Source organism: Amblyomma americanum, chromosome 8 (genome assembly GCF_052857255.1).
Source record: "Amblyomma americanum isolate KBUSLIRL-KWMA chromosome 8, ASM5285725v1, whole genome shotgun sequence".
Classification (NCBI taxonomy): Eukaryota; Metazoa; Arthropoda; class Arachnida; order Ixodida; family Ixodidae; genus Amblyomma; species Amblyomma americanum.
Window position 1 is genome coordinate 92,341,834 of NC_135504.1, and position 17,211 is coordinate 92,359,044.

At 49.2% G+C, this 17,211-nt stretch overlaps 1 long non-coding RNA gene across 1 annotated transcript; it reads left to right on the forward strand.

The window, feature by feature from the left end:
* The first annotated feature begins 120 nt into the window (after positions 1-120).
* LOC144100543 (uncharacterized) lies at positions 121-12,985 on the forward strand. The gene is made up of 3 exons (XR_013307717.1): positions 121-257; positions 9,567-9,737; positions 12,848-12,985. It is a non-coding gene; the product is annotated as an uncharacterized LOC144100543 (long non-coding RNA).
* Positions 12,986-17,211: the final 4,226 nt, after the last annotated feature.

Here is a 17,211-nt window from a genome sequence, read left to right on the forward strand (position 1 = left end):
ACAAAAATTACGCCACTCACTGCTTGCTGCACGATCGCTCTCGTTGTTCGGTGTGATGTGTCTGAGTTCTTTGTTAATCAATTTGGCTAATGACCGTTTCCTAAAAACTCCCCCTTCTTCAGAGCCACGAAGCAGCCCCGACTGTTTCGCGCTGTTGGATCCCACATGTTGGCGTGAAATACCTGCGTCACGTGACCATCATGGCTCCTAACATGCTGCCATTGATGTCGCTGCCTTCCTCACACTACGGTGGACAGGTGAGTGACTGCTGATGAGCACTAGACTAATGGACGAGGCCAGTGCAATGCAACTATACAGAGTGTGGCGCAAATCAGAGCAAATCGAAAAAAATTCCCTCGGGCTAACCGGCCACTCGTTTGCCATGTAAATGTCCTTCTTGAGACGAACCAAAACGTCCGGAAATCATCGCTCGTGTTTTAAGAGCGTTAGCACTAACGTTTGTCAAGGACGGGTCCATCGGCAGCGAAGGTCAAATTGACCAAAACAATAACCATGTGACGACACTATAACAGTGAGCGCGTAGCGCCTCAATTGATACCGATATTTTCGATCCGTTACACTATAAGTGCTAGGCAGCGGCCTTCAACATGGAACACCTTTTTACGGGACCACCATTTGCATAAAATTTGGGGGCCACTCGTTCGACGCAGATTGTACAAAATGGTGTCAAATGACTTTGTACGTTCCTGTGGAATATATCACTAATTGAGTAGAAGCCCAAATTATGTGTGGGGTTCTCAACGACGGCCTTTCCGCCCCCACACCGTGCATTCCGAGGACCTTCAGGAAGCTATTACGGTCCAACCGTTTGATGCAGCGGGGTTCCGGATGGTGTCAAACAATTCCTCGTGTTGTGGTGCACACGCTTATAAATTTATTAACTAATATGACGAGGAAATATACTGGATATTGCGAAGGTGGCTGTAACTAGCAATAGTAGTGCAAAATCAATGAGGTAGATGGCACTCCTTGTGTTTCATAAGGGGTATTTCTGGAACGGAAACATCCGCGGATGTTTGGATTTGATCTTCCCCACATTTGCTGAGCACACTGATGTAAACACTTGAACCTCCCGTAGTTGACGCTCTAAAGTCGAACACTGAGGCAGTGTTTTCTCTCTTTCTGTATCCCCGTACTCTGCTGCGCTACAGTGTTTATTGACTACGCACTGGGAAGCCCAAAAAGCGATTCTGCTGACTTAAATGTTGACGTTCTAAATTCACGCCTGAGCTTGCCTCTGTTGGTCCAGTAACCATGTAATGGTATATCGCAGATTTGAACGGCGGGAAAGACAAGAACGTGAAACGACAAAACATGCGCATAGGCGTTGCCGCGAGGACTGATCGGTGGGAGCATAGGTCTTTGAACGTCAGTCCATTGTTTGAGTTCGTGGTTTCTAATGACCTCAAGGCTCCTGTGTTGTACAAAGGTGGCTGCTTTGTTGTAGTGTCTGAAGAACTTCTGCACCTTTTCAAGCATGCACCATAACTGCTTGGTGTCAGCAAACTCAGAACCGTAAAGACTTAAAAATGCAAAGAATCAGATGCGAAATACTGAGTTTTTCCCCGCGTTTTGCAGTGGGGCCAGGGCACTTATTTCTTGCGTGCTCCTATTAATTTAACACATTAAGTAATTTTCCTACAGCTTGATTAGGTCACGTACGCGGTAACAGGAGAAAATATATATCGTATAGTATTTAAAGCAGCAGAATTAATAGTACGGACACCTAACATTCGGGTGCGTATTTTCTTCTTTGTAATGATGCGTGAGGCATTATTATACATGGATTACTACGTGGCCTTCTCCTACGCCCGCTAAATGATTTATAATCGAATTCTTTTCTCGGGCTGTGTCGCTTTCAATAGCCGAATGATGGCTTTGACGTCAAAGGGTGGTTATAGACCACACTTGGCATAAAAAAACTGCAAATAAAATCACTGCTTCTACATTCGTCCTCATTCCGACTCTTCAGGAAGGCTGGGTACAACACTTTAGCGATTTAAAACGATGGAGCAGCGATTATATTGTCACGAGGTGGTGACGGGAACTCCGCCGGGGTCACGTAGCACCGACTGGGGTCCGGTTTTGAGGAAGGCACAGAGCAGCTCGTAAGAGAATACTTTAATAGGCTGGCTTACGCCCACTAAGAACACCTCTGAAAACTCAGCGGCGGCGATAGCAGCGAACGTGCTCGGCGGTCGTCGACTAACAAAATGCCCGCCGCTCTTAGCCGTGCTCGATTTTAAAGGCGGCAAGGAAAGTTCCAGAACATAGTAGGCACACTTGCGCGAGGCTAGGAAAAATCGAGATAACTCTGGTCGCGTCTCGCGTCCCAGAAAATTGATAATGCGGTGTGCCTGCCGCGATAAGAAGATCCCCCAAGCGAAGCAGCGCCGGGGGGTGACTGAGCCAAAAGTTCGCCCCGCGAGCGAGAGCAGCAGGTTCCAGACAAAAAGCAAGCTTCGCGGAATAACTCCCCCCTTAAAGAAGCATCGACCCGATGCTTAAAAACAGGGATAACGGACATAAAGATACAGAGCATACAAAATAAATACTCATAATGTAAGCACAAAGAGTCATTAGCGCGAATAGTAAGGCTTCAGACGGGCGACGTGGACAACTTCTGAGCGTGTGCGGCGTCTCTGGGATGCTGTAACTCCGTCAGGGACGAGTTCATAGTCCAGATTACCCAGTCTGCGAAGAATCCTGTACGGGCCGAAATAGCGGCGCAGAAGTTTTTCACTCAGTCCGCGGCGGCGAATCGGCGTCCAAACCCAAACTCTATCGCCTGGCTTGTATTGCACTGCGCGTCTTCGAAGATTGTAGCGTCGGGCGTCGGTGCGCTGCTGGTCTTGTATTCTCTCACGGGCAAGTCGTCGAGCTTGTTCTGCGCGCTGCAGGTAGGCGGCGACGTCGAGGTTACTTTCGTCGGTAACGTCGGGCAGCATGGCGTCGAGTGTGGTCGTGGCCTCCCTCCCGTGGACGAGACTAAATGGTGTCATTTGGGTGGTCTCTTGCACAGCGGTGTTGTAGGCGAACACCACATAGGGAAGAATGACGTCCCATGTCTTGTGTTCTGCGTCTACGTACATAGAAAGCATATCGGCGATGGTCTTGTTGAGGCGTTCTGTAAGCCCGTTTGTCTGCGGATGGTACGCAGTTGTTCTCCGGTGACTTGTATGGCTGTGCTGCAGAATGGCCTGGGTTAGCTCCGCGGTGAACGCTGTCCCCCTGTCTGTTATCAGTATTTCGGGGGCGCCGCTTCGTAAAAGAATGGATTCGACGAAGAATTTGGCGACTTCTGCTGCTGTGCCGTTCGGGAGGGCCTTTGCTTCGGCGTACCTGGTGAGATAATCGGTCGCTACAATAATCCACTTGTTGCCCGTCGTTGATGTTGGGAAGGGGCCAAGTAGGTCCATACCGACCTCCTGGAAAGGTCTTGATGGCGGTCGAATCGGCTGCAGGAACCCTGCTGGTCTTTTCGGTGGCGTTTTCCGGCGTTGGCATTCACGACAACTCTTAACGTAGTGCGCGACGTCGGAGGATAGACGAGGCCAGTAATATCTCTCTTGGATTCGGCGGAGGGTGCGAGTAAACCCGAGGTGGCCAGCCATTGGTTCGTCATGCGAAGCCTGCAGAATTTCCTCCCGAAGGCTCTTCGGGACGACGAGAAGGTAGGCGGCCTTGTTCGGTGAGAAATTCTTCTTCACGACGATTCCCTGTTGCAGACAGTAGGACGATAGTCCACGCCTGAAGAGGGCAGGAGGTGAAGGAGACTTCCCCTCAAGATACTCGTACAGGCGCTGTAGGTCAGGATCAGATTGCTGCTGTCGTGCGAAGTCGCTGGAACTTAGCAGTCCAAGGAAAGCGTCGTCGTCATCGTCTTTTGGCGGCGTGTCGACAGGGGCTCGTGACAGGCAGTCAGCGTCGGAGTGCTTTCGCCCAGACTTGTAGACCACCGTGACGTCGAATTCTTGGAGGCGCAACCTCCATCGAGCGAGACGGCCAGAGGGGTCCTTCAAGTTAGCCAGCCAGCACAATGCATGGTGGTCGCTCACAACCTTGAACGGGCGTCCATACAAGTAGGGACGGAACTTCGATGTAGCCCAGACGATCGCAAGGCACTCCTTTTCAGTGGTCGAATAGTTCGCTTCTGCTTTCGACAATGAACGACTTGCATATGCTATTACTTTTTCGACTCCTTCGTTTTTCTGGACGAGCACGGCGCCTAGACCAAAGCTGCTTGCGTCGGTATGGATTTCTGTCTCGGCGTTTTCGTCAAAGTGCCCTAGCACCGGTGGAGACTGCAGGAGACGCTGAAGTTCGTTGAAGGCTTCCGCTTGTGCCGAATTCCATGTGAATGGTACGTCTGCCTTGGAGAGCTTGGTCAGAGGTTCCGCGACGCGCGAAAAATTCCTCACAAAGCGTCTGTAATAAGCACACAATCCCAGAAATCTGCGGACCGCCTTCTTGTCATGAGGCTGCGGGAAATTGGCAATGGCGGCTTTCTTCTGCGGGTCGGGGCGCACGCCGTCCTTGCTGATGATGTGGCCGAGAAACAATAGTTCGTGGTAGGCAAACCGGCACTTTTCAGGCTTCAGGGTAAGTCCGGATAACTTGATTGCGTCCAGTACTGCCTTCAGCCTCCGGAGGTGTTCCTCGAAGCTCGCTGCGAAGACTACAACGTCGTCTAGATAGACGAGACAGGTTTGCCATTTGAGGCCTGCCAACACTGTGTCCATTACCCTTTGGAAAGTTGCGGGTGCGGAGCAAAGCCCAAATGGCATGACTTTGAACTCGTACAGTCCGTGCGGTGTGATGACGGCAGTCTTTTCCCGGTCTCTTTCGTCGACTTCAATCTGCCAATATCCACTCTTGAGATCCATCGACGAGAAATACTTGGCGTGGCAGAGCCTGTCCAGAGTGTCGTCGATCCTCGGGAGGGGGTAGACGTCTTTTTTCGTAATCTTGTTCAGTCGCCGATAATCGACGCAGAATCGAAGAGCACCGTCTTTCTTTCTCACTAGAACGACCGGTGCCGCCCATGGCTCTTCGAAGGTTGGATGACGTCGTCGCGAAGCATTTCCTCTACTTGGTCCCGGATGGCCTGTCGTTCTCGCGGCGACACACGGTAAGGGCTTTGGCTGAGTGGTCTGGTGTGTTCGCCGGTTATAATTCGATGTTTGGCTATCGTCGTTTGTCGCACCTTTGATGACGAGGCGAAACATTCGCTGTAACTTTGAAGAAAAAGGGTGATTTTCTCTTGTCGGTCCCGGGGTAATGCTGGGTTGATGGCGAACGTGGGAGCATGGTCTTGCTTTAGGCTGTCATTTGCAGGTTCGTCAGAGATGATGAAGGCGTCCAGTAAATCAGTTGCTTCGTCCAAGAACGCAATTGTAGTGCCTCTGTTGAGGTGTCGGTATTCTTCGCTGAAGTTCGTGACCAGAACTTCGGATTTTCCATGCCGCAAATGAGCGATGCCTCTTGCGACGCCAAGTCGTCTGTCTAAGAGCAACTGCGTGTTTCCCTCGATGATGCCTTCTGCGTCTTCAAAATTTCTTGCACAGACGGGGACGATGACGCTCGACCGGGGTGGGATGGTTAGTTCTTCATCGAGAACACTGAGGGCCTTTGACTGCTCTGGGGTCGTTTTCGGAGGTAAAGCTTCGTCCGTCGAAAGCGTGATGGACTTGGACTTGAGGTCGATGACGCGATGTCACGAGGTGGTGACGGGAACTCCGCCGGGGTCACGTAGCACCGACTGGGGTCCGGTCTTGAGGAAGGCACAGAGCAGCTCGTAAGAGAATACTTTAATAGGCTGGCTTACGCCCACTAAGAACAGCCCTGAAAACTCAGCGGCGGCGATAGCAGCGAACGTGCTCGGCGGTCGTCGACTAACAGAATGCCCGCCGCTCTTAGCCGTGCTCGATTTTAAAGGCGGCAAGGAAAGTTCCAGAACATAGTAGGCACACTTGCGCGAGGCTAGGAAAAATCGAGATAACTCTGGTCGCGTCTCGCGTCCCAGAAAATTGATAATGCGGCGGGCCTGCCGCGATAAGAAGATCCCCCAAGCGAAGCAGCGCCGGGGGGTGACTGAGCCAAAAGTTCGCCCCGCGAGCGAGAGCAGCAGGTTCCAGACAAAAAGCAAGCTTCGCGGCGAGAGGTACGGGGTTACCCCGCACCTCCACCAGATGTCACGAGGTGGTGACGGGAACTCCGCCGGGGTCACGTAGCACCGACTGGGGTCCGGTCTTGAGGAAGGCACAGAGCAGCTCGTAAGAGAATACTTTAATAGGCTGGCTTACGCCCACTAAGAACAGCCCTGAAAACTCAGCGGCGGCGATAGCAGCGAACGTGCTCGGCGGTCGTCGACTAACAGAATGCCCGCCGCTCTTAGCCGTGCTCGATTTTAAAGGCGGCAAGGAAAGTTCCAGAACATAGTAGGCACACTTGCGCGAGGCTAGGAAAAATCGAGATAACTCTGGTCGCGTCTCGCGTCCCAGAAAATTGATAATGCGGCGTGCCTGCCGCGATAAGAAGATTCCCCAAGCGAAGCAGCGCCGGGGGGTGACTGAGCCAAAAGTTCGCCCCGCGAGCGAGAGCAGCAGGTTCCAGACAAAAAGCAAGCTTCGCGGCATTATCGCAGTTTTTCATGTGTCACGTAATAAAAAACACTTTCTGACGTCACAGCCTTCGTTCGCTTGTTGAAACCGAAACCGAAACAGCATTACAGAAAAATTCGGTTGTAAAATTTATAGCGGTCGTAGGCGAATATCACACAGCATTTCATGCGTAGTGGTCTCTTCCGCATCGTTGAAAAGAAGAAAACATGCCACCAAACATAGGTGTCTGCACTAGTTTGAGTAAAGTTCAACCCTATGGGGGACCAGAAATTTAGCGATGAAAGCTTTGTACCACTAGCGGTAGATAAGAAAGGCGCCGAGATTGAACAAATAGATGGTAGCAATCGTGAATCATTTCCGACTATCTAGCTGGGATGCGCACTCAGTACAGGCGAGAAAATGCAGTTTGAAATTCACGGTGTTTTTAACTGTTTTTCTGGCGCGGCGGCGTCGCACAGTGAAGGTATTATTCCCTTGCGAATAGACTGAAGCTGTGTGACAAATGGACAAAAAGAATTGCAACACAACAGTGGCGCACGCAGATAGGCCTAAAGAGAACAACAAACCTTTGATTTTTTTTTCTGAAAACGCCCTGCACAAATGTATATACAGCCTCCTTCACCATCAATACTTTTCATTTTTTCCGAAGCTCTGGTCGCCTTAACTTTATTAATGCGATTTGCTATGACTGGCACATTCAAAACTCTTTCAACATGAACCACTGTCGACGCGACTCTGGGGTCAAGAAAGTGCTTCTATGAGCTACACACGGAAGTGTGCACTGTCTGCCTGGGCCCGTTTGATGAGTGCGTTTTTCCACTTTCTTGAGGGGTAGTGTCATATGCTTTCTTTACCGAACGTTATTTCGTTAGCCCATCATGGCACTGAAAAAAATTGGAGTGGCAATGAAGCTCGGAAAGGGTATTTCGTGCTAGCGTAATGATGGCTAAATTCCATATATGCACAAGGTCATTCTCTGCTTTACTTTCAAAGATACCTGGAAGTCCTCACGCCCCTCCTGGTGCAGTGGTGAATTTGGTTAAGCGATTCGCCACTGCCCTGCGGTGGCAGGTGCTCCCAGCGGTTGGCCTTGTGTGGCTCAGGTTGCTCTTCTCAAGCGACCAATGATTATTTAACTGCCACCTGCCACGGTGGGCACTTCGCTCGCTATCCGGTGTAGTAGTAGGTTGTGGTGAAGCTGCAATGTCACATGAGCAAAGTGACCCACCTGCCTCTTAGGTTGCTCTTGGCGTCACCTGCCATGGACAACGCCGACAGCGGATTTTCTGATAAACGGGGCCTTTAACGCTAGGGCGTTAATACTGACGTTTCTGACGCTCATCCCACGTTTCGAAGCTCTGCTGTCTGTCACCGTCAACGTCAAACCCGATCATCACCTCGCTACTGGAGAAGAGGCCGGGTGGCTCTGCCACCCTAGCAGGAACGGGTGAAAGTGGTAACGCTCACCGCTCCACATGGTTCGCGACTGATCACTTGCTCTTCCTAGCAAATTATAGTGCGCTGTTTAACATGGCACACTGCCCTGCGAACGATGCTAAAACGGCGCATAGCTGTGTGCCGCCGCCGATTTCGAGTTCACTGACTGCGAACGAACTGCGCGATTGATGATTACCAACAGCAACACGTGTCATCCACCTGCGCATGCACACCAGCCTATAGACTTGGTAAATTTGCATTCGACACAGTGTTATGCAAAATAATCTTTCCACAAAGAGCTTCAGAAATGCTTTTGTTATTTAAAAAAAACTTTTTACCCGAACGACGCGGGTTAGAACCCTGGCGCGGTGGTCGAATTTCGATGGAGGAGAAATTCTCGAGGGCCGTGTACTATGCGATGTCTATGCACGCTAAAGTACCCAAGAGTACGAAATTTCCGGAACCGTTAACTACGGGGCCCCTTAAAGCCTGAATCCCTTTGCGGCGTTACACCCTCCATAAACCAAACCAAATCAGATCATAATTTAGTTCGCAATGTGCGCCCTCGAGTTGAGGTGATGCTCGGACGCTATCAACGGACTTGGTGCGCAGATATTCCCCGTCTCTGTTTGAGACTCTCTTTCCTACGCCTTGAACAAACACCCGCTTACCAAAGGCAGCTTCTGGAATTGAGGGCACGTGATTGAACGGAATGCGCAATGAACGGTGGCGAAGGAGCTGTTAGAAGGCACGGCAGCGTTTTCCTCATCAAAATACGGAGTCATGCTCTGTTTCCAGAGAAGGGAGAGTATATAATGGCGCGTAATGAATGAACCGCGGGCCGCCTTAAGTGAATGAGTTCTCTTTTTTTCTTGCAGCTATAAGTCACTAATATAGTCTATGCACACAAGCAAAAAGTATGCATTTGAAGCAGTCCGAAGAAATGATTTTTTTTTCATCTCCTTCCGACTGCACTTTGAATGGATGTGAAGTTTGGTTTACTGACTCAGGCTATGAGGGACGCCATAGTGCAGGGTTTTGTAAATTTCGGCCAACTGGAGTTCTTTAACGCGAAAGAGATCTCACAGTAAATGGGCATCTAGAATTTCACCTCCATCGAAATTCGACCGCCGCGGCCGAGATCGAACCCGCGCCTTTCAGGTAAGCAGCCGAGCGCCATGCATAACCACTGAGCCACCACTGCGGCGACTGCTAGGTTTGTCTGCAAGAGAGATCTTATGGGTTTTCTTGTTTGTTTACCCTCATCAAAAGTTGTCAAAAGTGCAGTGAGAGATGAAGATCACAATGCATATGTGGAGCGCGCATAAGCCAGTGATGACCTGACATTATTCAGAAGCTTCTCCTTGCTTCTTTCCGTTCGATAGTGCAACGCGTAACATATCTGAACAAATCGATTTTGAAAAACCAGTTGATTTTACTCCAAGTATACTGCTTTCTGATGTCACCTCAATTAACCTCGTGCAGGGTCACCGTGGAGCTGGGATCGTGCCTTGCCATCACATTCTATTTTTCTTTCTTGTGGAATACCTGCATCGCTTATTTTGCGTGTGGAGTACCTGCATCGCTTGCCCATGATCATCGACTCGGCTCGCGTTGCGGTCGCCATGGCAGCCTTTCTTCTTACACGATGGACGGGTGAGTGACTGCGACGAAACAGTCACGAAACACTCCCTTTGTGCACCCATTGAAAAGCGCTGGCTCTGTGATCTTTTCGTTTAGATCTCTTCGGACTGGGCCGGTGTGATCGCTTGAACAATTGAGCTGAGACTATTTTCTCTTCATAGCTTCCTAGAAAATGCGATTTCACCATTGGACTCCCATGTTTATCTGAAACCACGGATCTTCGATGGTGTGCTTAGGCAAAACCATCTAAGAACTTGTGCGCGATGGCCTCACTCGAGGTACTGGAATGATTGTAGTTAGCAGTAGACCCTTTAAAAATTATCCGGCAACTTTGCGGGAATCGCCATCTAGGGCTTTGATCGGTACATACTACGTCAGTCTTCAAGCTTCTGCGCGTGTATGAAGCATATGCGAAGCTTAAAATTTACAGTGGTCGTGCGGCTTACCATCTCCGACGCGTTTTCTAAAACGCCGCCGGAAGCTTACGCCAACGTCGACAAAACCAACGCCGCACAGCCTGACGAAACCGTCCCATGGCGTTGACTCGCCATGTTCCGGGCAGCATGTAAGAGACAGCAGAAATAAAACATCGTAGCTCTGCTTCGCTTTCTTGTCCTTTTTTGAGAATTAGGGGGGTGTAACAGAAACCTACGAAGTCTTCTTGTTACTGTACTCTCTGACAGCCATTAGGCTTCAAGAGCCGGGATGCCTCCGGGTCGGTAACCAATAAATTTGCTCCATACGCAAAATGATATCGTGTATTAAGGCCTTAATTGCAATGGGTCTTTGTAACAGAAAGAATTTATTAGTCAAATGTTTTTCTTGTAGTGTTTTCGCCCACGACTCTGTCAAGCCTAACGAAGCTCAAACTCAGTCTAATTCGAGTCTGTACCTATACTTTTTCTAGCCGCGCGTAGTCTGGATATTCGCTTGAATGTCACTTCCGAGTACATTGGCAATCGTAGCTTATACTGATCACATCTGCAGTCATGAACAGCTAAAGTTTCGTTTTGTTGTCGCCTTCCTTTGTAAACCGCATATTCACCTACTTCCATGCTGCTTCTACCCCATCTATCTTTCAGGGCGATCGCGATGGCCACTTGACATCCTTCTTGCGCAGGTCAGCCAGCTTTGAAGCTGCTGTATCACATGGAATACTTTAATTGTGTGCTACAGCAAACAATCAGTGCTTCAGCAATTTTTACACTCTATTCCGCGACATGACTGAATCGCTGAGAGCTACACATACTGATGCGGGATATGTGGTGCTGTACAGTGTATAGAGGCTGTGCAGTGTACCGCACGATCCATACAATAGACGTACACATATTAAATTCCTATCAGCGTGAAACAACGCGCCTTAGAAAGCAGCCGAAGCGGAGGACCAGGTGCAAAATAAAATACAATGTATGAAGGCATTTCTTTTTCCAATGAACAGATCCCCTATATCTGCAACTGTTTTGTTTTGAATAGAACTCTACAAAAGAGCCACTCTGCGAATACATATTGGTGTAGTTCTTGGTTCAGAATTACGCGGCGTACCTCCACGTTTCGTGTTCATTCCACCGTGATTCCACGATTGTATAGGGGCGAAGTGCTGACCATTGCACCAGTGAACGTCTCCCTGTTGAAGAGCCTTTGCAGCCTAAGCAGTTACTGTCAGCGTAGAATATGTAAGGACTGTTTGGTTATTTATGAACTTATCTGGATTGCCATTGAGGTTAAAAGCGGAACTTCGTAAATAGAATGCAACGGCGCAAAAAACAGGGACAGGACTGTATTTTCACGCACGTGTTACGGTTAGGGCACTGACAGTAATAGTAACACGCGAACAACTTTGTCATGTTGCCGTAGTACGGAAACTTGAGTGCATAGTTCATGGCGCCTGTCAGGATTATGTCCCACGTTGGCACGCGTGTGGTGGTTTGTAACGGCTATTATAGCACCAGCTGTCAACGGGCAGGTGTGTGGCGTCCGCAAACTGACATCACACAATCACGTGGCCGAAAACCACCAATCAGCAGATGAGCAGCAGCCGATGTGAAACGATCTTGGCACGCGCGTAGCACTTGACGCTGCACACTATACGTGACGGGCTCATGTCCATATGGCGAGTTCGACTCTGAACGCGCGCAGAGCGGCTGACATTTACATGCGAAAGATGCCGCTTTCAGCGTACGAGTCACTGCACCAGTGGCTCCCGTTTACCGATCTCACCAGGCTTCGGAGAGGAATACTGCCTACTTCGTCATGCGGAGTTATATAAGAGTGCATGGAAGCAGTTTGACTTCTGGCATAATTTAATTCCTGGCGTAAGGAACAGACGGCTCCCTGAGAATAAATGCAAATAATTTCGTCCTTTTATCGCAAATTACATTTTACATTATTCGTTGTTTTTGACATTATTCTTTGTTTTAAAAGCTCAAGGCAATCCTCTTTTTCAAAATCACCTAGAAATGGCTTTTCTTCACATGGTGTTACACTTCAGGGTTTACATTTCTGCTGATAGGATCTGGAATTACCAACACTGCAGGAAGAAACAAAATGATCACATGGGTTGGTTTTATGTGATTTTTTAAAAACTTGCTTTTACGGTTTGTCAACATTTTCTGGCTTTGTCTCTCTGTTCACACGTGCCGAAACGCTACGAGCTGCTTGGCTGTGATAACTGTCAGTCAAGTGGCTTCAGAGCAGCGTTGGAATGCGGGACAGAGCCTTTTGGTTTAATGTTGCTACCTGGCTAGTTTTTAAGTGGTATGCTCTGAGTTAAGGAGTAATGAATAACTTTAGTGGTGCTAGCTAGCACCATTAGGGCAGCTGTGGCCAAAAGCGTTTCGGCGCGGAGCATTTTCTTCTCTACACCAGGTGGGGCCGAACAACCATTTTCCAAGAATTTCACCTGAATATAAGCAGACCACAATGCATGGGGTAGGCTTGAATTCATTTGAAATCTGTGTATAGCCGGCGACACTGGGAACCGAACCCTGCGCCTCCAGCATAGGTATGGGATTCTGAAACCACTCAGGCACCGCTGCTGTTCATGCTCAGCTGAGGTTCAGCGCATGCCTTCTTTACTTAGACAAGGTGTATGACACCGTGGCTACTCATTTTTGCATATGCAGATCCCGTATGAAAAGAAAAGACGGATGCAGCAGGCGAGACGCAAAGTAGCAGTACAGAAAAATGGAAAGATCACCGAGAGCCGGCGGGACCAGCTGAAAATGTCACCATACTTTGACGCTCACGCCGTTGCCTTCTTTGATGTGACGACATCGTTACCTGAACAATAAAAGAAATCACTACCTGGCTTCGCAAATGTTCTGGAAGATTCGTGCGCTTGTGAAAAAGCTGGAGGAGGCCATCGCTTCAACTGTGTCTTCATTTCTGGCGTATACCTTGCAGGCAAAGGTAACAGAGCTGATATCGCATTAGTTTCATCTAAAGGAAGTAAAGGAAGTCGAGCTCCAGGCTAGCGTAAGACAGTCGACGGCTGGACACCAGTGTAGTCAGACTACAGGCCTTGACTTTGTATCCATTATTCCATTATTAGAGCAGTAAGGACAGCATGGACATCTTGTACAACGCACGAATACTGTGTCCTGAGACATATATTTGAGAGGGCGCGAAAAAGAAGAAAAGTGCCCTGCCCGCACTGTGTGCAGTGAGACAGCGGCCTTTATCTGAACTGGTCCGGAGACGGTTTTTCCTGTAGTACATAAAGCGACCGATAATGCGTATTACCAGAAACTTTGTGCTCGCGGTGCTAAATGTTTCCGGCTAGGCCTAAATTGCCAGGCTACAATCACTAAATGCTTCGACTTGGATTTCATCGCTCATTGCATGCTAAATATTTATCGATTCAACGTAGCCTCAAAGACCCATTTCCGAAAAATTTGAAAGCAAAGAAATCTAGCACCAGGCTAGGGTAAAGCTTGCACCCATTGTATTACCGGTGGGTACCTGACACCACTAGAGATCGAACCTCGCCACTCCTGTCTGCGAAGCAAATGCAGCTGCGGCGTTTTTAAATGCGACCGCATTATATGACACGTTGGGACAAAAGCCGACCGCTGTAGTCTAGGAACACTCAAGCGGAGGTGTATAGCCATGATGAAACGTGAAGTACTATGACCAATGAAAACATCACTCGTATTTATAGTCATGACGTATAGTCATTGTGCAGCCTATAATCACTCTGAACTTTACAGGAAACGCAATATAACGTGCACAGAGGGAAGAAGCGACAATTTGCGGAGCCCAGGCAGAGCGCCCTCTTCTTGGAGCCAGCAGTGCTGCCGCCGTGACTGTTCAAGCGAGCCGGTTGAAAGGCTCTATCTCGCCAAAGGCAGCTTTAGGTAGCTACATGCTAAGGGGCGCCCATAGCGGCCCAACGTGTCGCTTATGCACACAGAGCGTTCGGACACTCTGGCGTGTCAAACAGCGCAGAACGGTGAGAACACCGCTTATCAGGAAAAGAAGCGGCGGCTCAGCGAGGCGGTATGTAAAGGTCTACAAATGGCGAAGGAGCTTAATCACGTTGTCTAGTTAAGAGAGGGAATAAATATGTTAATGACGACCGAAGCAGATTGTGGGTGGAGTCCTCGGTCCAGGATTCCAGTAGCTTCCTCCGATGCTTTGGGGATGGCGACTAGTGCCTCTACTTCCTCCAGGGTGCCGCTGGCCAGTGTAACCTCCCACTGATACAGCGCCGCGTTCGGCGGCTCTAAGTGGTTGGATTTAGCTGTACATGTCCTTGTGATGTTTGTAAATGTAGCAATACCATCACACCAGGGGCATGTATCTGCATATACCAGTTCAGAAAAGCGGATGATGACGCAGGCTTCGCAAGCCGTGTAAACAAGAAAGTAGGCCGCTTGCGCTGCCTAGCTCGAAGAAAAGAAGCGGGCGAAGACGGGGCCATGTTGTGCACCCAAAGACCCTAGGCTACCGCCACCTATGAGCCGTTCTAGCATGCGCAAGAACTATTGAGCAATGCTTTTCACGCTTGCACAAATTCGCGACGATTAAATGGAGCTTTTTGTGGTTCGGGGGCTAGGTAACGTTGGAGTAACGTGGAAGGCATTGAACTTTGAATGATTTATTTCTTAACTGTGCAGTCCGGGTTCGTGTTTTCGTTTTGTTTTCAGGAAGAAAGTAATCCATGCCTGAGAAATTATTCGATGGCGAACGACGTCCAAGTAACGTTAATTGTGCTTATGCGAACCCGATATCATTTCCACTCATTTGATTGTCAGAATTGCCGTTGACAGCGCTTGTTCTGCGTCTCTTCCGCGCTTCGGCCTTCCCGGAACATTTCAAGGGTATTCAGGTTATTCGCAACGGCGACGCCAACCGTAAGCCTGAGAACGCCGTCAAACACGCGACGCTTATTTCACAGTCTGTCACACTTATCATTATAGTGTTGAACCTATGTCTAAAGAGTAGAAGCCGCCGTTTGGCTACGCGCTGCACAAAGTGAACAAGGAGAAGCATTCCATTCCAAAAACCTTTATTTCCATCAGAAGGGAGGCCCCCTACTCCCTACCCCCGGCACGCAGGCAGGCAAGGCAGGCAAAGAGTTGCTGGCTCTCCGCGGGCTCCACCGCCAGATGAATGGCTTGATTCTGCTTGACGGGGTCAGTGCTCCGCAGAAGGGTCTCCCAGGCTTCTCTACTATCAATTCCTTCGTTAGCCCCTGGGGAATCTACACATTCCCAAATTACGTGATCGAGAGTCCCCCTCTCCACATTTTTTTGCACTTTTAATCTATGTCTTCGTCTCTGAGGACGTGCGATGCCCAGACCGGATTAATGTAATTTCCTGCCTGTAATCTCCGCCAGATCGTCGCCTCTTTGTTTCCGAGATCTCTGTCCAGTGGAGGGACTAGTCTCCTTTGTAATCTGTAGTTTTCAGTTATTTCGGTGTAATTCTGCAGTCTCTCGTCTAGTTCTTTGGAGTTGGGCGGTTCTGCTCCGGCTCGGAAGTAGAGATCTCGAGCCAGAGCGTAAGCCGCCTCATTGCCTGGAACTGACATTTGAGCTGGTGCCCATACGAGGCTAATTTTCCTGTCTATCTTTCCTCCTGTTAGTATCCGCACCGCTTCTGGTGCAATCCTACCTCTACCATAGTTATATATGGACGTTTTGCTGTCGCTAACTATGAATTTTGCTTCTGTCCCTACGCAAGCAAGCGCTATTGCAGCTTCTTCTGCTGACTCCGGATTGCGGCTGCGTGTGGTTGCTGATGAGACTGCCTCACCCCGGCCATCCACCGCCGAGGCTACCGCCGCTCCCAGCTTGCCGCTCGCCGCGTCCGTGTATGCTACTGTTTTCTCGTTTTCCTCGCTGAAGCGCCTGACTAGCGCCTCACCTCTCTTCTCCCTGCTTTCCTTGTGAAAGGTGGAGTGCATATTCCTAGGGAGAGGATCCACCCTAAGTGGTTCTCTAATTATTCTTCGGATGTCCTGCTTCTTTTGCATACCTCTGTCTATTTGTAGTCCTACCAAGTTTAGGATAGCCCTACCTGTGCTGGACTGGCTAAGTCTTTCCAGCTGGGCTTTTTTAACAGCCTCGGCGATTTCCCTCCATGTGTTGTGAACTCCCATTCCTAAGAGTCTTTCGACTGAGGTGCTTATGGGTGTACCGAGTGCTCGCTTGTAGCATCTCCTGATTATCGAATCTAGTTTGTCTCGTTCCGAGGCCCGTACATTAAAATATGGTGTGGCGTAGCTCAGACGGCTAATAACGCAAGCCTGCACCAGCTTAATTAGGCTCCTCTCTTTAAGCCCTCTTTCCTTGAGGGCTATTTTAAAGATTCCTATGACCTGTGCCGCATAGCCTTCCAGCTTCTTTATAGTCGCATCATTATATCCATTGCTTTGGATTTGGAGACCAAGAATCCTGATCTTGTCTACCTTGGGGACCTGTTTACCTTCGAGTGTGATGTTAAAGTCATTGCCTTGTTTAAGTCTCAGAGATTTAGGGTTGTACACCAAGAGCTCTGACTTCTCTGGTGAGCACGAGAGCCCCCTAGCTACTGTGTAGTCCACCACTATATTCGTGGCTTCCTGCAGCTTGCTCTCGATGTCAGCGTCGCTACCCTGGTTAATCCAAACGTTTATATCGTCCGCATACATGCTGAAGTTTAGGTTTCCTATCTCTTTGAGTCTCGTGGGGAGGCCTCTCATTGCTAGGTTAAAGAGGAGCGGGGATAGTACCGAGCCTTGGGGGGTACCTCTGCTACCCACCGTGATTTCCTCTGATTCTATGTCCTGATATTTTATACGCGCTGTCCTATCAGACAGGAAGTCTTTTATGTAGTTGTAGGTTGTACAGCCTACACCTACTTCTTGCAGTTCTGCTAGGATTGCCTCGTGCTTGACATTATCAAGGGCTTTTTTAAAGTCTAATCCTAAGATTTCCTTTGCGTCTCTCGACCGTGAATCTATGATGTCGTGCTGAAGTCTCAGCATTACATCTTAAGTGCT